Here is a 23,243-nt window from a genome sequence, read left to right as displayed (position 1 = left end):
TCTTTCAAGTTTTTTCCTAGGTGCTACCACCTCAATGATACCTAATGCTGACAACCTTATTTAAAGCTGGTGTTTCCTTTACTATGTAATCATGCACTAACAATACTGATTTAAAAACTACAAAATCTTATGTCTGATGTAGTTCATTAAGGCAATGAGGAGGTGTTCCAATATAAAATGACATACCAGAACTAAGGAAAAGATATTACTTTTAAGGTAATAACAATATTACTTTTACCTTTTTTACTGCTGTTCTAAAATAAAAGCATTCATTCATGTTCTGATTATTTATTGAGGATCTATAATATATCTGGCATTTTTCTAAGTACTTAGAATTCTTCAATAAACAAGCAGGGAGACAAAAATGTGCTCTGTGCAGCTTACACTCTAGTGGGAGCAGATAACAAATAATAAACACAACAAATAAATAAACTATATAGACATCAGAAGATAGAAAATGATACTGGAAAATTGATGAAGGTAAAGTTATATTGGGAGTGTGAGAGTAAAGGAAACACCAACTTTAAATAAGGTTGTCAGCATAGGTATAATTGAGGTGGTAGCACCTAGGTAAAGACTTGAAAGAGGGAGGGAATTTAACCAAGCAGACAACAAAGGAAGAGTGAGAAGGCCCTAGTTGGAATATAACTGACATGTGTAAAGAAAAGTAGATAAATGGATGATCAAACGGGAATGTAGTTGAGAAAAGTTAGAAAGGTGTTGGAGAATATGGAAATAATATAGGCTATTGCAGGATTTCATTGGGACTTTGAGAAAATTAGAAAACCCATAAATATTGTTTATAAAATAATTTTGGCTGCTTTTAAAATACTGCATCAAATATATCAAATAACTACATTGTAATGTCTTGGCACATCTATATATTAATATTTTATTATACTTGTCTAAATTCTTTGTGACAAAGACTGTCAATTGTCTGACAATATTCATTTCTTCCTTCTTCTACGATAGTAGTATCCTTAACTTTTAACCGAAGCATAGAGCTGCCTAAAATAAAAACTAGCAGAATGGCAGTTATTAAGAACACAAACAATACAAAATACTGGAGAGGATGTGAAGAAAAAGCAACATTTTTACACTGCTAGTGAGATTGTAGATGAATACTACCACTATGGAAATCAGTATGGAAGTTCCTCAAAAGACTAAGAATGGAACAAGCATATGACCCAGCTATACCACTCCTTGGTATTTACCATAAGGAATTAATGTCATCATACTATTGTGATACGAACATACCCGTGTTTATAGCAGCATAATTTACAATAGCCAAACTAAAAACCATCAATGGGAAAATGGACAAAGAAAATGTCCATAAAGAAAAATGAAATTGTGTCATTTGTAGGAAAACTGATGTAACTTGAGAATATTATGTTAAGCAAAATAAGCCAAACTTATATAGAGAGGAAAAAGGGAAAGAAAGATGGGGGAGGGTTAATTTTCCGTGTTTCTTATGGCTGTGTAGGGATACATGAACATGTTTTAACCAATGACAAATTAGTGAAAATGAGCAGCATGAGTGGGTTTGCACTAGGTTTTCCTTTTCTTTGCAAAAGAGAATGAAGACATAATGGCTGTCTCTGGATTGGTCACCTTTAATTTTAATATGATGCTAGGGAAGAAGGACATGCTCAAGGATAGAAGGGGTTTAAATCTCAGACAATCATTGAGTACCACACCAACCCTGGACAACTTACCTTCAGACTTTTTAAAAATATTTTTTTAGTTGTTGATGGACCCTTATTTTAATCATATATTTATATGCAGTGCTGAGAATCAAACCCAGTGCCTCACACATGCGAGGCAAGCATTCTACCACTGAGCCACAACCACAGCCCACATTCAGACTTTAAAATAAGAAATAAACCTGTACCTTTTCAAAAGAGTATTAATTTGGGTCTTTGTTACATACAGTTGAACCTAATCCTGAAATTAAATATAAATTTAACTCAGAGTTCAGTAACTTGGGGCTTTGGGCCTTGTAGATTTGAAGGATATTGCTATATTCAAAACTGAACAATTTAAAGTAGCACTCTAAAGCAGCATCTTTGGAGATAAGATTATGGCTCCAGCCTTTTAAAATTATTTTCCTCTAAGAATTCTTTGTTACTCAATTAAAAAAAAACCCAGCTGAAGCAGATCACTTTAAGGTTTGTTGTATTTGGAAGTTTTCCATTCATGACTAAAAGCAAAGATATTTTGGTGGTTAAAGGGTAGGATTGTGGAAGAAACTGTTAGATATTCTTTAAAATCTGTTTTCCTCTTTATAAATTATAGACTTAGAATATGCAGCTAAAGCCCGGTTGCCTTTTTGGTATAGTAACATCACCATATGACCAAGTTCTGGTCAACTGAAGGTAAGCAGAAGAGGTACACGTGACTTCTAGGATTGGTCACTTTTATCCTTCCTTGTGCCTGAAATGTGGTCATAGCTAAAAACTAGAACAGCCATGTAGGATCTGGAATGGATCTTCTGTGACTTTGGGAATAGAAGGTACTCATAGCAGAATAAGAAGATGAAAGCATCTTAAAGCAGCACGCAGCCTTCCAGACTTTTATATGAGCTAGAAATAGTCTTTTTCCTTACCATTCTTCAATATGAATTTTTCTTAACCTCCTGTATATCCTGTTTATCCCCTCCCAGTCACCACACCTTTGTTCATGCTATTCTTACACTGTGAAAGATTTAGAAGACTAGAAAGCAACTTGTTATAATGAAATGGACTTCTTTGTTCCATTTTCCAAAGTTCATGTTTTACTTGGTTGATTATTTAAAATTAAGAAAAAATTTTCCTATGTGTTCTGATCAGATTTGTGACATCCCCGCCACCCCTCCCCCCAATTTTCAAGAATACAAGTAATGCTAAATGTTGGTGAGGATGTGGGGGAAATGGTACACTCATATATTGTTGGTGGGACTGGAAATTGGTGCAACCACTCTGGAAAGCAGAATGGATATTCCTCAAAAAAAACTAGGAATGGAACACCATTTGACCCAGTTATCTCACTCCTCTGTATATATCCAAAGGATTTAAAATCAGCATACTAAAGTGACACAGTCACATCAATGTTTATAGCACTAAATTCACAATAGCTAAGCTATGGAGCCAATCTAAGTGCCCTTCAACAGATGAATGGATAAAGAAATTGCAGTAGATATACACAATGGAGTATTACTCAGCCACTAAGAAGAATAACTTCACGACTTTTCCTGGTAAACAGATGGATCTGGACAGTATCGTGCTAAATGAAATAAGCCAATCTCCAAACAACCAAAGGTTGAATGTCCTTTATGATATATGGAAGCTAACCCACAATAAGGGAGGGGGAGATGGAAGTTCAGAGGAGTAGACAAAAAGTAATGATAGGAAGGGAGGTGGATAAGAAAAGGAAAGACAGTGGAATGAATCTGACATAACTTTCCTTTGTTCATATGTGAATATTTCATAGTGAATTTCACCATAATTTATGTCCACAAGAAATTAATTTTTAAAAAAAAATCTGTGGGTAAATGGCAGAAAGCTAAGAGAGGGAATGGAGCAGGGGTGAAAAGGGGAAGGAAAAGAAGGGTTATTGGGGACTGAATTAGAACAAGATATATTCCATGCTTTTATAAGTATGTCAAAATGGATTCCAATTATAACTAAAAAGAAGCAATTAAAAAAAAATGTTTATGAACCCTGAAATTCATCTGTCAAACTAATCCTCAATGTAATAGTATTAAGTCAGGGCCTTTGGGGAGAAATTATTAAATCATGTGAATAGGCCCCTCATGAAAGGGATTAGCACTCTTATCAAAGAGACTCCAGAGAGCAAGCTAGCTCCTTTTCACAATGGAAGGAAACACTGAGAAAGTATCATCTATGAGGAAGAAGGCCCTCACCAGACACTGCTAGTGCCTTGTTTTAGACTTCCCAGCTTCCAGAATTATAAGAAATAAGTTTCTACTCCTTACAAAAGTTACCCATTTAAGGCATTTTGTTATAGCAGCCCTAATAGACTAAGATACTATGGAAACATTGATCAGTTTTCCTGCCTCATCATAAATTCAACAATATATGAAGTATATATTCAATAATATTAGTTAACATGCATTTGATCCTATAAGACCTAAAATCTGTCTGTTCTGAGTGTTTAACTCAGTACCCAGCACATAGTAGGTTTGCAATAAACATTTGTTAAATAAAGAAATATGGAAAATTGTACTTCAGATGGTAAGAACATATATATCCACCTTTGAAACACTAGAAACATAGGAGATGGGTTCCTTATCTAACTAAAGTAGACAAAGTTCAGAAAAATTTCAATGTTAATTCTCTAATCTAATTGGTCTAATAATCTATTATCCAAACTGGGTCTGTCCCAGGCAAATAAAAATATAAAGTCACATATTCATATATAACCTCCTTTTTTACATTAGAAGATATCATTCTATATGTTTAGCTGCACATGTAACTATGAGACCCAACAAAGTTTAACTTATTTGATTTAGATTTATTGTTTGTTGCTTTTTAGAGAAGGCATCAAAAAGTCTCTGTCTTCATCTTGATGGGAAGATGTTTTCCTCTTCAAGGAAGAATAAAAGGTGTTTCTTCTTGTTAGCTCCACTTTCAAAGGAAAGTAGTCTTACCTATTTTGAAGATCTGGTTTTCCTTTGATGATACATGGGCCTTTTTGCACTTTTGAAAACTGGGCCTAATTTGCTTTCAAGTTAAATTGCTAGATATCTCAAGATATAAAAAAGACTATCAAGAATTGGTCCATAAAAACAAATCTACCCTAGCAATAACAACTCTGAGACAGTGATATCATGAGGGAAAATGGCTGTGTAAGGTGCAAGTGTTGTGTGTGTGTGTGTGTGTGTGTGTGTGTGTGTGTGTGTGTATGAGAGGGGCGGGAAGAGGAGGGACTAGATTTTCAAGGCTAGGCACTGTGAGCTGTGAGTTGAGGGACCCAGTGAAGGGCACTTCAGTTGAACACAATACTGAAGGAATTGATTTATCCTGTGATGGCTAATTTTATGTGCCAACTCAACTGGACTATGATACCCAGATATTTGATCAAACATTATTCTGAGCATTTTCTGTGGTGTTTTTTTTTAAAATGAGATTAACATTCCAGTGGGTGGAATTTGCATAAAGCAGTACCCTCCATAATGTGGTCGAGCTTCATCTAATAAGTTAAAGGTCTTACTAGAACAAAGATTGACCTCTCCTGAATAAGATGGATTCTATAGAGGATTGTCTTTGGCGTAGAACCTCAACTCTTCCCTTAGTATCTAGCCTGCCAGACTATTCCACCAGATTTTGGACTCACCAAGCCTCCACAATCATGAAAGTCAGATCTTAAAAATTCTCTTTCCCCTAAACACACATACCACCACCACCACCACCACTGATTGGTTCTGTGTCTTTAGAGAATCCTAACATATCCTCTTTCAAATACCATGCAAAATTACAAGGCTATGTTGAAACTCAAGTCCATAAGACTTCTGGAAGCATGGACCAGTAGAATCAGTCAGACAATGGATGCAGTGAGACCCTAAGAGATGCAATGGTTTAAATATTTGTTTTTTCCTAGACTTGTATAATTATAATTTAAGTACCATTGTAACAGTATTAAGAAGTGATTAGGCACAAGGGCTCTGCTATCATAAGTGGATTAATGCCATTATCACAAGAGTAGTTTCCTTACAAATGGATGGGTTTGGCTCCCTTTGGTCTGTCTGTCTCTCTTTCACTGCCTCCTTGCTCTTCCACCTGTCATGGGATGATGCAGCAAGAAGGCCTTTACCAGATGCCAGCTCCTCAAATTAGAGCTTCCTAGCCACCAGAAATGAGGAAATAAATTTCTGTTGTTTATAAATTACCCACTCAGTGATCCTTTTTGCAGTAGCAGAAGCATCAACAATACCAGAAGCACCAACAAAGTCAATGATGCCAGGGCTCTTCCGCATTTGAGAGAGGGCAGATAGAGGACTTCCCTTCTGAACTACAATGAATTTCTAAGATTCTTGATAATTCACAGAAGATGGGAAGTTTAAAGAGTATGATGTTACACTTGCTGCTAATTAAATTTATGGAAAAACAAAAGAAATATAACACTGCTTAAAGTATTATGGAAGAATTCATACCTCTTTAACATAAGGGAAGGACATGTTTTTCTCTGCCACTTTCCAGGAATGTGACCCTGAGTATCACAACCTAAGTCTCAGTTTTCTCAGCAGGGATGTGTGTAAGATGTTCCCCCAAAATTCCTGTGTTAATGTAGGAATATTTGGAGGTGAAATGATTGGATTATTAGAGCTGCAAACTAATCAGGTCATCCTAGTTTAAAATGGACTGACTAGGTGGTAACTGTAGGCAGATGGGGCATAGCTAGAGGAAGTAGGTTACTGGGGGTGTGCCCTGGAAGGGTACATCTTTCCTGTGGTTCCTCCCCGCTCTCTCTGCTTCCTGTCTGATATGAGGTAAGCAGCTTTCCTCTATTGCTGCCCTTCCATCATGATGATCTGCCTTACTTCAGGCCCAAAGTGATGGAGTTAGTGGAGTTGGCCAACCATGGACTGAACCTCTGAAATCATGAGCCCCAAATAAACTTTTAGTCTTTTAAGTTTTCTTGTCAGGTATTTTAGTCACAGTGATCAAAAGTTGACTAACACAATCACCATCCCATCGCTAACCGTAGAAGATCCTTTTAATTCATTCATAAAGCATTCTCTTTTCCTCTAGAAATTTCTGCCTAAATTGGGTTTATGTCTTGTCCTGGTACAATACCACTTGGTTGAATACCCAAGTCTTTTAAGATCCATAGGGAAAAGAAAGTTCAACAGACTGGAAAGAAAATTAAGGAAACTAATTTTTTAAAAAAATTCAGAGATCTGAAAGACCTGATGTGATGACGCTAAATCATAAAGAAGGCCAGGATTCCTTACTAGCAACCATTAATAAAGGAATTAACTCAAGAATTCTAAAACGTATCCTCCAAAGAAAGGAGATGGGTCAACAGCCATTGGCTGAGGACAGGAAGTCAAACAGTTTATTTTTAGATTCCTTTCTTTCTAAGTAATTTTTTCTACTGATTTGGGGAATGGAGTGAAAAGGCTTACAACATTGAAATTACACTGCTCACATCTCACATAATAATATGACCTGTCATTCCATCATAGGAATATACTAAGTTCATCTGGCATATTTGGATCTTAAGATACTATGTTGTTTCCCAGTGTTTTATGTGCTTCTTGGTGTTACTAATTGGTTGGTTAATTTGTTAATTTTCCATATTTCCAGGTTAAACTAAGCTGTCTAATTACCAAAATCATTTTCCCCTTGTTTTAAAGAGGTATGTTTTCCTTTTTTCCAGTCTCCATGGATATTTTCTCATCATTTTAATCTTATGAAAGCATAAAGAAATAGTTAAAAAGGAGTGGGAGGAAAGAGGAATAAAAAGATCATATTCTTTTTTTTATGTAGTAGTTACATTGTTTAAGTCACCTATTTTATGCTATGCTATGTGAATAGTCATAAAATTTAACTTGTATCTGAATTTATTCTTTGGACTTATTAAAGTTTAAATAAACTATTCCTTCAAGAAAAAAGTTTATAAGTACTTCTCAGAGAATTATTATCTAATTCTAGAACTCAAAGTCTTAGATATTGTTATTTATACTGGGCTCTGAAAACTGAATAATTTTCTCATTATTACTCAGTATTAAAAGGAGATCAGATTACCTCAAATGGTGCCTCAACATGTCAAGCAGTTCGCTGTACTTACTCTGTTCATGCTTGGATATTTAGTCTTACTGATTAGTGGGTGTTAGGATTATAATCAAAGAATTGCAAGTAAATATCAAACATCAGACTTTAAGCTATAAATTATCCTAAGAACAAGGCATTTAAGAAAAATATTAATTAAAGCTGTGAAAAGCAGTTTGATTTTGTGGAAATCATCAGGTTCTAACAGATCGTGTTTCTTCATCCTGAGGATCACTGAAGCTAATGGGCTACATTATTTGAGTAGTACCACCAACATCTAGATCAGGCATGCTTTGTGTTTATTGCCTGCCTGTGGCTTGTTACCAAATGAAAACCATCTGTTGAAACTATTTTTTATTAATATCAACACAGATGTTTTATCAAGTAAAATGAAATTTTACTTCTTGAATATTTAAGGTAAAGAATTATATTCCAGTGTCTTTTTTGTACCAGGCCACTTTGGGCTGTGCTGACAGTTCTTGTATTAGATAAGGCCACCTCTTTATACTTGGATGAAAAATTTGAAAAATACTGGATTCTAATTTGTGTTGCCTCTAATTGAATCAATAAGACCTCAACAAGATTGTAAAAAATATGAGGAGATGGTCTTCTTTAGTTTACAAGTCAAATTTGCTAAATTGAGAAATTATATTATCAAATAAATAAACAATACATTACAAATACAAGTTATAGGTGCACATAAATTTGAGAGAGAAAGCAGGGGTTGTAGAAAAAGAAACTGGTAGAAAATAGAGACTAAAAAGATTGTGTCAAAGAACACTATGTGAATGAAATAGTCATTCTAACTATATTTCCTAGGTGACAAAATGAGAACTGTAAGCCACAGGATTGAGTCAAACAATTCTACATGCCAAATGGCAGTGAGGATGGAACCATTTCCCCCTCATTCCTGGAAGGATGTATAACTTTTTACCTTTAATTTTAGGTCATCACAGATTTTGAGTATTTGTTTTAGAATACTAAAGATAGACACCGGTCAGACCACAGAGGAGGCCAGCAGCCACCATGTTGGTAAACTGACGTCACCACCGCTGTTTTCGACTGACCGCAGCTCATTCAGCCATAGAACAGGTAATTTCAGGCTGCAATTCGCCTGCGGCTTGCAGACAGATTGCTAGGGCTCAGCGCCTGGGTGCTTCTTAGAAGCTGATCTTATCGGAGTGAATACCCAGCGCGGAGCGGCTGCTGAGCCCGCGGAGGCTGCTTCTTGGACCCTGCGCCTACCAGAGCATACAACAAGCACTAAGCAGCCGAATTACGGCTCCCGGAACTGAGCCCGCGGGGACTGCTTCTTGGAGCTTACATTTATAGGAGCTTACACCGAGCACGGAGTGGCCGAGTTCCGGCTCCCGGAACTTCCCTGGCCCGGGGCTAGGAGCCCGCGGAAACTGCTTCTCGGTCCGGGTCCTGCTGAGGGCCGGTCAGGACTCACCCGGTGCTTTGGTTGCCCGGCAAGGGGAACGAAATGCTGCCATTCGCATAGGATACCAACATGGCAGAGATCTGATGTCTGCAGAAAGCGGCGGAGGAGGGAACTTCATCAATACCAGTGGTGACATAAGCAGTTGGTCTCCTGGTAGGGGGGGTGAGGCACAGTCACCCGAGTCTCCTCAATTTGTCGTGGAGCCAGAGGGAAGGAGCCGGGCCGCCGCCAGCACCCGGAGCAGGCCCAGCGGCTTGCCAGCGTGGTGACCGCGTGACCCCAATTGGAGAGGGGGCGGAGCGGAACCGCCACCCGCAACCGCAAGGTGGGCAGACCCGCGACCCAGTGGTACATGGGCGTGGTAGGAGGGGCAGGGCAGAGCCGCGGTTCGCGCTGTGACGAATGAGCGTGCAAGGTAAACAGACCTGTGACAGCCTGGCGGGTCAGGCCCAGTGGCCTGCCAGTGTGGTACACACGTCACCCCAACTGGAGTAGGGGCAGAGCAGATCCTTCTCCCACGCCCGGATCAGGCCCTGCCGGTGTGGTGGTCACGTGACCCCAATCGGGGGCAGAGCAGAACCGCCACCCGTGCCCGCAGGGTGAGCAGACCAGGGATCAACCTGTAGATCAGGCCCAGGGGTCCGCAGGCGTGGTAGGAGGGGCAGGGCAGATCCGCCGCCCGCGCCTCCAAGGTAGGCAGACCTACAACAGACCTGCGGATCAGGCCCAGGAGCCTGCCGGCGTGGTACAAACACCACCCTAATTGGAGTAGTGGCAGAGCAGAGTCGCCGCCCGGGCCAGGAACAGGCCCAGTGTCCTGCAGGCGGGGTAGTCACGACACCCCAATTGGAGTAGGGGCAGAGCAGAGCCTCCACCCGTGCCCGAAAGGTGGGCAGATCTGCGACCGACCAGTGGGACAGGCCCAGTGGCCTGCCGGTACGACAGACACGTCACCCCATTTGCAGTAGGGGCAGAGTAGAGCCGCCGCCCGCGCCTGCAGGGTAGGCAAACCTGCAACCGACCGGCGGATCAGGCCCAGTGGCCTGCCGGCGTGGTACACTCGTCACCCCAATTGGAGTAGGGGCAGAACAGAGCCGCCGCCAGCTCCCAGAACAGGCCCAGTGACCTGCCGGCGTGGTAGCCACGACACCCCAATTGGAATAAGAAGAGAGCAGAGCCGCCGCCCGCACCTGCAGGAAAGATACGCAAGCAGTATGAAAAGACAAGGAAAGAAAGGACCACAAGCAATGCAGGTCAACGCAACTTTAGAAGAGGTAACAGCTGCAGCAGATGGAATGTCAGATAAAGAATTCAGGATATACATGCTTCAGATGATCTGGAGTATCAAGGAAGACATTAAACAGCAAAATCAGACAATGAAAGATCACTTCGACAACGAATTACGCAAACAAATCCAGGAAGCAAAGGATCAACTATACAGGGAGATAGAGGTTATAAAAAACAAACAAACAGAAATCCTAGAAATGCAGGAAGCAATAAACCAACTTAAAAACTCAATGGAGAATACTACCAGCAGAGTAGAACACTTAGAAGATAGAACATCAGACAATGAAGACAAAGTATTTCAACTGGAAAAGAACATAGACAGCTCAGCAAGACTGTTAAGAAACCATGAGCAGAACATCCAAGAAATATGGGATAACATTAAGAGACCAAATTTAAGAGTCATTGGGATACAGGAAGGTACAGAGCTCCAAACCAAAGGAATGAGAAGTCTATTCAATGAAATAATACAAGAAAACTTCCCAGACTTGAAGAATGAGACAGAATCCCAAATCCTAGAAGCCTACAGGACGCCGAATGTGCAAAATCATAAGAGATCCACACCTAGACACATTATAATGAAGATGCCCAACATACAGAATAAGGAGAGAATTTTAAAAGCTACAAGAGAAAGGAAGCAGATTACATTTAGGGGTAAGCCAATCAGGATAACAGCTGATCTGTCAACACAGACTCTGAAAGCTAGAAGATCCTGGAATAACATATTTCAAACACTGAAAGAAAATGGGTTCCAACCAAGAATTGTGTATCCAGCGAAATTAAGCTTCAGGATGGAGGATGAAATTAAAACCTTCCACGATAAACAAAAGTTTAAAGAATTCGCAGCTAGAAAACCATCTCTTCAAAACATCCTCGCCAAAGCATTACAGGAAGAGGAAATGGAAAATAACAATGAAATCCAACAGTGGGAGGTAGGACAGTAAAGGGGGGGGGATAATCAAAGAGGAAAACAAACCATGTTTAGTAACAGAAATAAACAAATATGGCTGGAAGAACAACCCATATCTCAATAATAACCCTAAATGTTAATGGCTTAAACTCACCAATTAAGAGACACAGGCTAGTAGAATGGATCACAAAACAAGACCCAACAATATGCTGCCTACAGGAGACGCATTTGATAGGAAAGGACATACATAGGCTGAAGGTGAAAGGTTGGGAAAAATCATATCACTCATATGGACTTCGGAAACAAGCAGGAGTGTCCATACTCATATCAAATAAAATAGATTTCAAGCCAAAGTTAATCAAAAGAGATAAAGAGGGACACTACATACTGCTTAAGGGAACCATACACCAACAAGACATAACAATCATAAATATTTATGCCCCAAACAATGGTGCAGCTATATTCGTCAAACAAACTCTTCTCAAGTTCAAGAGTCTAATAGACCACCATACCATAATCATGGGAGACTTCAACACACCTCTCTCGCCACTGGACAGATCTTCCAAACAAAAGTTGAATAAGGAAACTATAGAACTCAATAACACTATTAATAACCTAGACCTAATTGACATATATAGAATATACCACCCAACATCAAGCAGTTACACTTTTTTCTCAGCAGCACATGGATCCTTCTCAAAAATAGATCATATATTATGTCACAGGGCAACTCTTAGACAATATAAAGGAGTAGAGATAATACCATGCATCTTATCTGATCATAATGGAATGAAACTGAAAATCAACGATAAAAGAAGGAAGGAAAAAGCATACATCACTTGGAGAATGAACAATAGGTTACTGAACGATCAATGGGTTATAGAAGACATCAAGAAGGAAATCAAAAAATTCTTAGAGATAAATGAAAACACAGACACAACATATCGGAATCTATGGGACACATTGAAAGCAGTTCTAAGAGGAAAATTCATTGCTTGGAGTTCATTCCTTAAAAAAAGAAAAAAACAACAAATAAATGATCTCATACTTCATCTCAAAATCCTGGAAAATGAAGAGCAAAACAACAGCAAAAGAAGTAGAAGGCAAGAAATAATTAAAATCAGAGCTGAAATTAATGAAATCGAAACAAAAGAAACAATTGAAAAAATTGACAAAACTAAAAGTTGGTTCTTTGAAAAAATAAACAAAATCGACAGACCCTTAGCGATGCTAGCGAAGAGAAGAAGAGAGAGAACTCAAATTACTAGCATACGGGATGAAAAAGGCAATATCACAACAGACACTTCAGAAATACAGAAGATAATCAAAAACTATTTTGAATCCTTATACTCCAATAAATTAGAAGATAGTGAAGGCATAGATAAATTTCTTAAGTCATATGATCTGCCCAGATTGAGTCAGGAGGATATAGAAAACCTAAACAGACCAATATCAATTGAGGAAATAGAAGAAACCATAAAAAGACTACCAACTAAGAAAAGCCCAGGTCCAGATGGGTATACAGCAGAATTTTACAAAACCTTTAAAGAAGAACTAATACCAATACTTTTCAAGCTACTTCAGGAAATAGAAAAGGAGGGAGAACTTCCAAATTCATTCTATGAGGCCAACATCACCCTGATACCTAAACCAGACAAAGACACTTCAAAGAAAGAAAACTACAGACCAATATCTCTAATGAACCTAGATGCAAAAATCCTCAATAAAATTCTGGCGAATCGGATACAAAAACATATCAAAAAAATTGTACACCATGATCAAGTAGGATTCATCCCTGGGATGCAAGGCTGGTTCAATATACGGAAATCAATAAATGTTATTCACCACATCAATAGACTTAAAAATAAGAACCATATGATCATCTCGATAGACGCGGAAAAAGCATTTGACAAAGTACAGCATCCCTTTATGTTCAAAACTCTAGAAAAACTAGGGATAACAGGAACATACCTCAATATTGTAAAAGCAATCTATGCTAAGCCTCAGGCTAGCATCATTCTGAATGGAGAAAAATTGAAGGCATTCCCTCTAAAATCTGGAACTAGACAGGGATGCCCTCTCTCTCCACTTCTGTTCAACATAGTTCTCGAAACACTGGCCAGAGCAATTAGACAGACGAAAGAAATTAAAGGCATAAAAATAGGAAAAGAAGAACTTAAATTATCACTATTTGCAGATGATATGATTCTATACCTAGCAGACCCAAAAGGCTCTACAAAGAAACTATTAGAGCTAATAAATGAATTCAGCAAAGTGGCAGGATATAAAATCAACACACATAAATCAAAGGCATTCCTGTATATCAGCGACAAATCCTCTGAATTGGAAATGAGGACAACCACTCCATTCAAAATATCTTCAAAAAAAATAAAATACTTGGGAATCAACCTAACAAAAGAGGTGAAAGACTTATACAATGAAAACTACAGAACCCTAAAGAGAGAAATAGAAGAAGATCTTAGAAGATGGAAAAATATACCCTGTTCATGGATAGGCAGAACTAACATCATCAAAATGGCGATATTACCAAAAGTTCTCTATAGGTTTAATGCAATGCCAATCAAAATCCCATCGGCATTTCTTGTAGAAATAGAGAAAGCAATCATGAAATTCATATGGAAAAATAAAAGACCCAGAATAGCAAAAACAATGCTAAGCAGGAAGTGTGAATCAGGCGGTATAGCGATACCAGACTTCAAACTATACTACAGAGCAATAGTAACAAAAACAGCATGGTACTGGTACCAAAACAGGCGGGTGGACCAATGGTACAGAATAGAGGACACAGAAACCAATCCACAAAACTACAACTATCTTATATTTGATAAAGGGGCTAAAAGCATGCAATGGAGGAAGGATAGCATCTTCAACAAATGGTGCTGGGAAAACTGGAAATCCATATGCAACAAAATGAAACTGAATCCCTTTCTCTCGCCATGCACAAAAGTGAATTCAAAATGGATCAAGGAGCTTGATATCAAATCAGAGACGCGCCGTCTGATAGAAGAAAAAGTTGGCTACGATCTACAGTCGGTGGGGTCGGGCTCCAAATTCCTCAATAGGACACCCATAGCACAAAAGTTAATAACTAGAATCAACAAATGGGACTTACTCAAACTAAAAAGTTTTTTCTCAGCAAAAGAAACAATAAGAGAGGTAAATAGGGAGCCTACACCCTGGGAACAAATCTTTACTCCTCACACTTCAGATAGAGCCCTAATATCCAGAGTATACAAAGAACTCAAAAAATTAGACAATAAGAAAACAAACAACCCAATCAACAAATGGGCCAAGGACCTGAACAGACACTTCTCAGAGGAGGACATACAGTCAATCAACAAGTACATGAAAAAATGCTCAACATCTCTAGCTGTCAGAGAAATGCAAATCAAAACCACCCTAAGATACCATCTCACTCCAGTAAGATTGTCAGCCATTAGGAAGTCAAACAACAACAAGTGCTGGCGAGGATGTGGGGAAAAGGGTACACTTGTACATTGCTGGTGGGACTGCAGATTGGTGCAGCCAATTTGGAAAGCAGTATGGAGATTTCTTGGAAAGCTGGGAATGGAGCCACCATTTGACCCAGCTATTCCCCTTCTTGGTCTATTCCCTAAAGACCTAAAAAGAGCATGCTACAGGGACACTGCTACATCGATGTTCATAGCAGCACAGTTCACAATAGCAAGACTGTGGAACCAACCTAGATGCCCTTCAATAGACGAATGGATAAAAAAAATGTGGCATTTATACACAATGGAGTATTACTCTGCATTAAAAAATGACAAAATCATAGAATTTACAGGGAAATGGATGGCATTAGAGCAGATTATGCTAAGTGAAGCTAGCCAATCCCTAAAAAACAAATGCCAAATGTCTTCTTTGATATAAGGAGAGTAACTAAGAACAGTGTAGGGACGAAGAACAGGAGAAGAAGATTAACATTTAACAGGGATGAGAGGTGGGAGGGAAAGGGAGAGAGAAGGGAAATTGCATGGTAATGGAAGGAGACCCTCAGGGTTATACAGTGGAGGAGGTAGAGAGAGAGGAGGGGAGGGGAGGGGAGAGGTGGGGAGGGGGGAGGGTGGAGGATGGGAAAGGCAGTGGAGCACAACAGACACTAGTATGGCAATTTGTAAATCAATGGATGTGTAACTGATGTGATTCTGCAATCTGTGTATGGGGTGAAGGTGGGAGTTCATAATCCACTTGAATCAAAGTGTGGAATATGATATGTCAAGAAATTTGTAATGTTTTGAACAACCCACAATAAAAAATTAAAAAAAAAAAAAAAAAGAATACTAAAGATAGCTTATGTAGTAGTTATAAGACTTCTCCAAGAATTTATTGAATCAGACATATTATTAAATTAACTCTCAAATTAATTTTAAGAGACAAATATTTGTTTTGCGATTGAATTGCACATCATAATTAGGAAATTAAGTTATACTTTCCCAATATGTGGAACACTATGACTAATTCAGTTTCAAAGTTGTAGGTATTGAAAGCTTAATGGTCGAAAGCTTTTATGTTGTTGTGGTATCTAATCATGAGTTCATTGAGTGCAGTGATTTTTGCTATGGTATTTTTATCATGTTTATGGTGAATCCAATTATGATTGAACTTAAAGTAGTCTCACATTATCCTTGGTTTTGTTTTCTTTCTTTTTCTTTTTTTTTAAAGAGAGAGAGGAGAGGGAGGGGAGAGAGAGAGAGAGAATTTTTTAATGTTTATTTTTTAGTTTTCGGCAGACACAACATCTTTGTTTGTATGTGGTGCTGAGGATCGAATCCGGGCCGCACGCATGCCAGGCGAGTGCGCTACCGCTTGAGCCACATCCCCAGCCCCTTGGTTTTGTTTTCTGTGGTTTCAATTATACATAGTTAGCCATGGTCTGAAAATATTAGATGAAAAGTTCGAGACATAAACAGAAATTGCACACTATCTGAGAGGTTGATGAAATATCATGCTTTTCTACTCTGGGCATGAATCATCCCTTTGTCCAGTGTATTCATGCTGTATACATTACCCACCCATTAGTCTCTGAGCAGCCCTTTTGATTGTCATGGTGGTATTGCAGTGCTTATATTTAATAAATAATTCTGGAAACTCGGAAGTCATTAAAGTGCTACTTTTAGGTGCAAAAGTGAAAATTATTGACTTTATAAAGAAAGAAAATAAATCATAAGCTGAGCTTCTAAAATCTGTGGTAAGAATGAATCTTCCATTTGTGAAACTGAAGAAGGAAATAGAATTTCATGTTAGTTTTGCTGTCACAGTTTAAACTACAAAAGTTCTAGCCATGATGCGTAAGTGGTTAGTTAAGATGCATAAGTGGTTGGATAAGATGCAAAGACATTAAATTTCTGTGTATACAAATAAACACACACATTTTTTCATATATATGAAAAATAGTACATATAGTATTTGCTACTATCTGCACTTTTAAGCATTCATTGGGAGTCTTGGAATGTAGCCTCTGATAACAAAGGGGACTATTGTATTTGTTAATTTTTTTTCATTGGAGCATCTATGCTCAGTAAAATCATGATGACAATTATTTATGTCCGTCATTATTTGCATAAATAAATGATTTCCCTTCAATAGAAATAAATAGGAGCATGCATATGCATGATGATATTTCTAATTGTTTTTCCTCTTGCAGACTAGTCAATTGTTAGCTACTACAGCATGTGGTTTCTTTATCAAGGAATGAGCACAAGGTGAGCTCTAAAGCACTATTTTGTCACCTCACATTTGGCACCCTGCCTGGAGAGTGATCTTTTAAAATGTTTAAATTTCACCCCAGGAGAATTTTATATAATAATTATTATTGAAACAAATCAGAAGTCCAAATTTATGTAATTAGATTTGTAACATTTGTTTTCCAATAATGGTTGAGTAATTTTTTCTGTTCTATTTTGGGTAGCTTACCCCAGTACCTTTCAGTACATTTCAAACTTCACATCATGTCTCACATAGTTGCTTCTCTCTCCAGCCCTATAAAATATGTGTTAAACCCTCTTAAGTATAAAGTTCAGAAGACTTTTTCATAGTATGTTTACTGTGTCTCTTAGGGCACCTATAAGAAAATTGCATTTTATTAAGGGAGGAGGAGAAAGGAAAGAACTCTTTTAAATTAGTATAAAGATTCTCAGATCATTTATTCAAGTAGTAGCTCCTGGATTCGATTAAACTTCTTCTGCTTCTTTTCATCCACCAGCTTCTGGCTTTCCAAGGTCAAGTGCTGCATTTTATGCATGCAAATAATAAACTTAAGCAAAAAAAAAAGGCGGGGGGATTTCATGCTTGGGAGAAAAAGAAGTTTATGTGCTTTTACCCTACTTAAAGAATACTGTCCATTAAAGGAATATATAGAGAGGACTTCTTTTTCCTGGCTTCATTTTGGAAAATTGACACAAAAACCTTAGGATTTCCCATGTACTATTTAAAAATTTTTTTGAGCCTTTTCCATTGCTACATGATAATCATTTATTTCTGAAGAATTGCATGTTTTTCTTTCTAAAAAGGGAACTAAAGCAAGAGTGGAATAATATGCATATTTAAGAAAACAGTGAATATAGTTGAAAAATTGCATGTATTTTTATGTTCCTATTTACTGTTACTATGGAAACCACCTCACTACTTAGTATTTATGTTGTCTAAGATTAAGAACACCTTTTCAAAGATATAAATATGCCAAAACGATGTATTGTATTTACTTTGGGGTTTAGAAAAATATTTATTCTAATGCATATTTTTGAAAAAAGTAACAACAAACAATATAAACTTCAACTTCATTTAAATGGTAACTTTTCTTGAAATATGCTTTTAAAATTAGAATAATTTCATTTATTTCCCTTGTTATAAAAATTAGAATAAATACTAGAAATAATGACTTAAAATTCATGATTTAATCTTGAAATACAGACTCTTGTCTTTTCCTATTTTTATGACTTTATATTTGGATTTATAACATTTCTGGAAATACAAAATCTGAACACTTAAACAAAATGCTTAATGCTAGCTTCATAAGTCAGAAAATGTAAATAGTGTTTCTGATTCATCATTGTTTTAAACAACTACAAACAAAAGATTTATATTTTATGTTTGAAATTGAAGGCATGGTTGCTGTTATTTTTCTTAGTCTAATTATTTAAATCATTTCCTGACATATGTGATGCATAAATATAATTTTTAATATTAAACATCAGAATGGAAGCTCTGAAGCATAAAATCAGACATGTTTCATGTCACGTATTACCTGTTAAGAAAAACTGCAATACAGCATTTAAGTACAACAGAACAGTGAGCATATTGTCTTTGATACTTGTAAACAGGATGGATCTACAGTTTCACAGTTTATGTTGACAGTATCTTTGTGGGAAATTTAATTATCAAATGAATTATAACACATCTTAGTATTAAGATTATTAATAGTAATTTTAATTGCCTTTTTCAAGATAATTGGATATGTTCTCATAAGTATATGGGAAAGGGGACATTGGGCTAATTAGATATTTTGAACTTAGTTATCTTTAAAATACCTAGAAGTTTAACATATATATTCTAGATTTTAGGAATTTCTTCCTTTAATTAAATGTTTATCTAAGCAGAATTAAAATAATTCAAAATCCTTATAATTCTCACCGATTATCTCTTTGAGTTCCTCCCATTGATACGGTTTTAAAAGTTGAATAATGATAATTTTAAAAATTAAATTTTCACTACCAATTTTAGAATATTTTTTCAAAAATTATTATAAAATTAGAAAGTTAAGAAAACATTTTAATTCACTTATAGTTGCTATTGGATGGGCTTTCATATAAGATTTCTTATAGTTTTAGAAATTGATGCATTTATAAAAAGCAATTCAATTTGGAGATACACATCAGCAGCCCTATGATTGTGATCTAGGAATTTAACTTCTAGAACTTCTCTAGTCGATGGTATGGTCAACAGAATGTATACAAGAACCACAGCTTTATTTTATAATAGGAAGCATTTGAAACAATAACCAGAATATTAAACAAGTAATAAAATATTATGTTCTCCACAAATAGTCAATAAAATGAAATATTCTCATTAAGTGAATCCAGATGTATATAAAACTACATAGGGTTGCACCTTTATTTAAAGAAAGACTATAAAATTTAGCTGAAAGTCTAAATACAAATATTCAAAAACTATAATAGTGGCTAACTCCAAGGAAAGAAGATTGTAAGGGATTTTATTTTTTTATACACTTTAAAATCTTCATATGGGCGTTTCTATAATAAGTCTAGTCTTTAAATTGCTTTTAATAATACAGGTTAATTAATGTTGTGATTATATTCATTATGATGAAAATACAAGTAAGGAAGATTTTTTTTTCCTGTTCTGGGGATAGAACCCAGTTCCTCATGCATGCTAGGCAAGCATTCTACCACTGAGCTATACCCCCATCCCATGAAACAATATTGTTTTGTTCAACATTAATCCACTGTCCTTTTTAGTTTAAATCTGGAAATAGTTGGCACTTGTTAAATAGTTTGATGGTTGAATGGATGAATGATGGGAACAGGAATTATCAAAGTGGTTTTAGGGAAAACACATTTGGAGAGCCACAAAGATGACTTGTTTAAGTAAACTTAATATGTTTATAAAAGCAGTAAATGACAGGATAATAAAGTGATGAAAATATGCAAGAATTTCTTCTGGTATCATGGGATAAGGCAAACTTAGATAACTAGACTTAGGACATTTAGTTTGTATAACTTTATTATTAGAGTTATTAAAATAAGCAAGAAAAAAATTTATTATTGAAATTTCAACAGGAAAAATATCTAATTTGAGAGCCTGGAACTTCATCATCAATCTCCCCAACTGTTTTTTCAATTTAAATACTTTTTAATTAAAATGTTATGATACATAAAAATTATATTAATGGGGTACTGTATGATATTTCAAATCGTATATATTGTGTAATGTTCAAGTCAGATTAAACATCTATCTCCTCATCATTTCTTTATGGTAAAATATTCAAAATCCTTTTTTATTTTTGAAATATATAGTACTTTATTGTTATCTATAGTCATCCTATTGTGCAATAGCACACCAGAACTTTTTAGTCCTATCTAACTGTTATTGATCTCCATTTCTCCCCCTCCCTGTTCTCCCTGGCCTCTTGGTAACACCATTTCTACTTTCAACTTCTGTGAGATAAACTTTTTTGTATTCCACATGAACTGATTGTCTTTCTGTGCCTAGCTTATTTTACTTAACATAATGATCTCCAGTTTTATACATGTCATTGCAAATGACAGGATTTCATTTTTTATGGTTGAATTGTATTCTGTTGTGTATATGTGCTGCATTTCTTTATTCATTCATCAGCTGATGGACACTTAGTTTGTTTTCATTTCTTTACTATTACAAATAGTGCTGCAATAAACAAATGACTCTTCAACATACTGTTTTCATTTCCTTTGGATATATATTCAGCAATGGGATTGCTGGATCATATCATATGGAAGTTCTATTTAATTTTTTGAGGAACCCCAATACTGTTTTCCATAATGGTGCATCAATTTACATTATCTGCCAATACCATGAAAGGCTTCTCCTCTCTCCTCATCCTTGCCAGTGTTTATCTTTAGTCTTTTTGATAAAAGCCATTTTCACTGGGTGACATGATATCTTGTGTGATTAATTTGCATTTTCTTGTTGATTAGTGATGTTGAGTATTTTTTCACATACCTGTTGGCCATTTGTATGTCTTCTTTTGAGAAATGTCTATTTAGATCTATTGCCCATTTTGTGATCACATTGTTAATGGTACTTGGTGGTCCAACTTGAAGACCATCAAGACACTGTACTTCAGTAGCTGACACAGTGGTATCTGCTATTGGTCAAGTACATTAATTTTATGAGCTAAGAACTATTTTTATTCCCATTTTACACAGATGAAGAAACTGAAGCACAAAGAGGCTATGTGACTTGTTCACTGATGTAGCTAGAAGGTAGGATACAGGGATGCAAATCTAGACAGACACTCGGACTTCAGAGTCCAGGCTCATAACCACTTTTAATCAAGTGCCTCTTATTAAAAAATGATGGAGAAGATTTAGAGATACACATGAGAGGGTAGTTCATATTCATGTAAAATTGTTAAGAAATAGGAAGTAAAAAAAGGGGATTTTTCATTGTGACACTGAATAAAGTGTGCATGTATTAATAAAATGTAAGTCAATGCCTTTACCTGCACTCTGTTAAAATTCTATAATATTTATCATCAAGCTAAAATTAACACATTTTTATTTCTTTAATTTCTAATTGACAATTAGTTCTCATTTAATTAGTAATATATGGGAATGTTATCTGAAACCTTATTGTATTCTGAATTCTCTACTAATTATAGTCTGAATTCTCTACCTAATCTGTGAATATGTTCCACTTGTAGTGAGGATGACACTGTTTTTATATAACAGTGTGGAAGAAATATTGAATTTCATAATCATAATAATTTCACACTTACATAACTCACTCCACTAAAAACATCCTTAAACTATTTTTCAGGAGTAAAAATGCATCCATCACTAAAATTGTTCCCTCTTTTGTTGAAAATTAGGAATATAATCAAGCATAAGAAAAGTAAAACTATTGCTATATCTCAAGAGATATTTCTGAATAGTTAAGTGCAATTTTATTTTTAAATAATTGGATTGTATAATAAATATACCTGCACAGTCAAAGGATTTCATTCTGTGAGATGATTTATTCTTTAATGTAATTTTGCCTTGCTATACACAGGTGGATTTTCACTTATTCTCCAATTATGAGGGACTCAACTTATGAAAGAATTCAAGGGTGCAAGGGTTCTTAACGGTTGATCAGTAGCCCTCAGAAGCTTCAAGGGTGAGCAAGAATTTAAATGTCAACAACCCTTTGATCTCTAGTGGAAGTATCAGAGGGCTCTGGGCAGGGAAAAGCACCTTCTCTTACTATTCTATAAAGAGAGATACTTTTTATTATTTGGTCTAGAATTTCATATTCATCTACATTTATTGAACATCTACCATGTGCCAAATACTGTGCTGAATGTTTTTACCTTCATCATTTTATTTAATCATAATAACCATACACATACAATAGCCATAACACATACAATAACATTTAAAACATTAGTGTTTGGTAAAAACACTTGAAACATGAAGACTATGAAGAACATCTGTTACTTGATTAGAGAAAGGAGAAATGTATACAAGGTGAAGAAGAGAAATCTTTATATCAGAAGCCTAGAATATATGATTACAGAGTACACCAGGGCCTTGAGAAAATGACTGATGAAAGGAGACAATAACGAGGACAGGAAGTCAAACATTTGGCTTGTATTAGAGCATCATGCAAGAGCCTGCACTATGTTGAATAGAACTTCCTAAAAGAACAAGAAAATTGTCATTCCCAACCTGTTACCATTTAAAATACTGTAGACATCTTAGAAAGAAAGTTTGATCACGGAATTATTGTTTGACCTTAACAGTTTAAGTTTTTTTTTGGGGGGGTGGGTACCAGGGATTGAACTCAGGGGCACTCGGCCACTGAGCCACATCCCCAACCCTATTTTGTATTTTATTTAGAGACAGGATCTCACTGAGTTGCTTAGCACCTCATTTTTGCTGAGGCTGGCTTTGAACTTGCAATCCTCCAGAGCTGCTGGGATTACAGGTGTGCGCTACTGCGCCAAGTTTAACAGTCTAAGTTTAAATGTCAGGGAAACAATCAATTAGGGAAGCTTCCGTGCTAGAAAAGGAAGAGTTCCCTGTATTGGTGT

Source organism: Marmota flaviventris, chromosome 9 (genome assembly GCF_047511675.1).
Source record: "Marmota flaviventris isolate mMarFla1 chromosome 9, mMarFla1.hap1, whole genome shotgun sequence".
NCBI lineage: Eukaryota > Metazoa > Chordata > Mammalia > Rodentia > Sciuridae > Marmota > Marmota flaviventris.
This window is presented reverse-complemented; position numbering follows the sequence as displayed.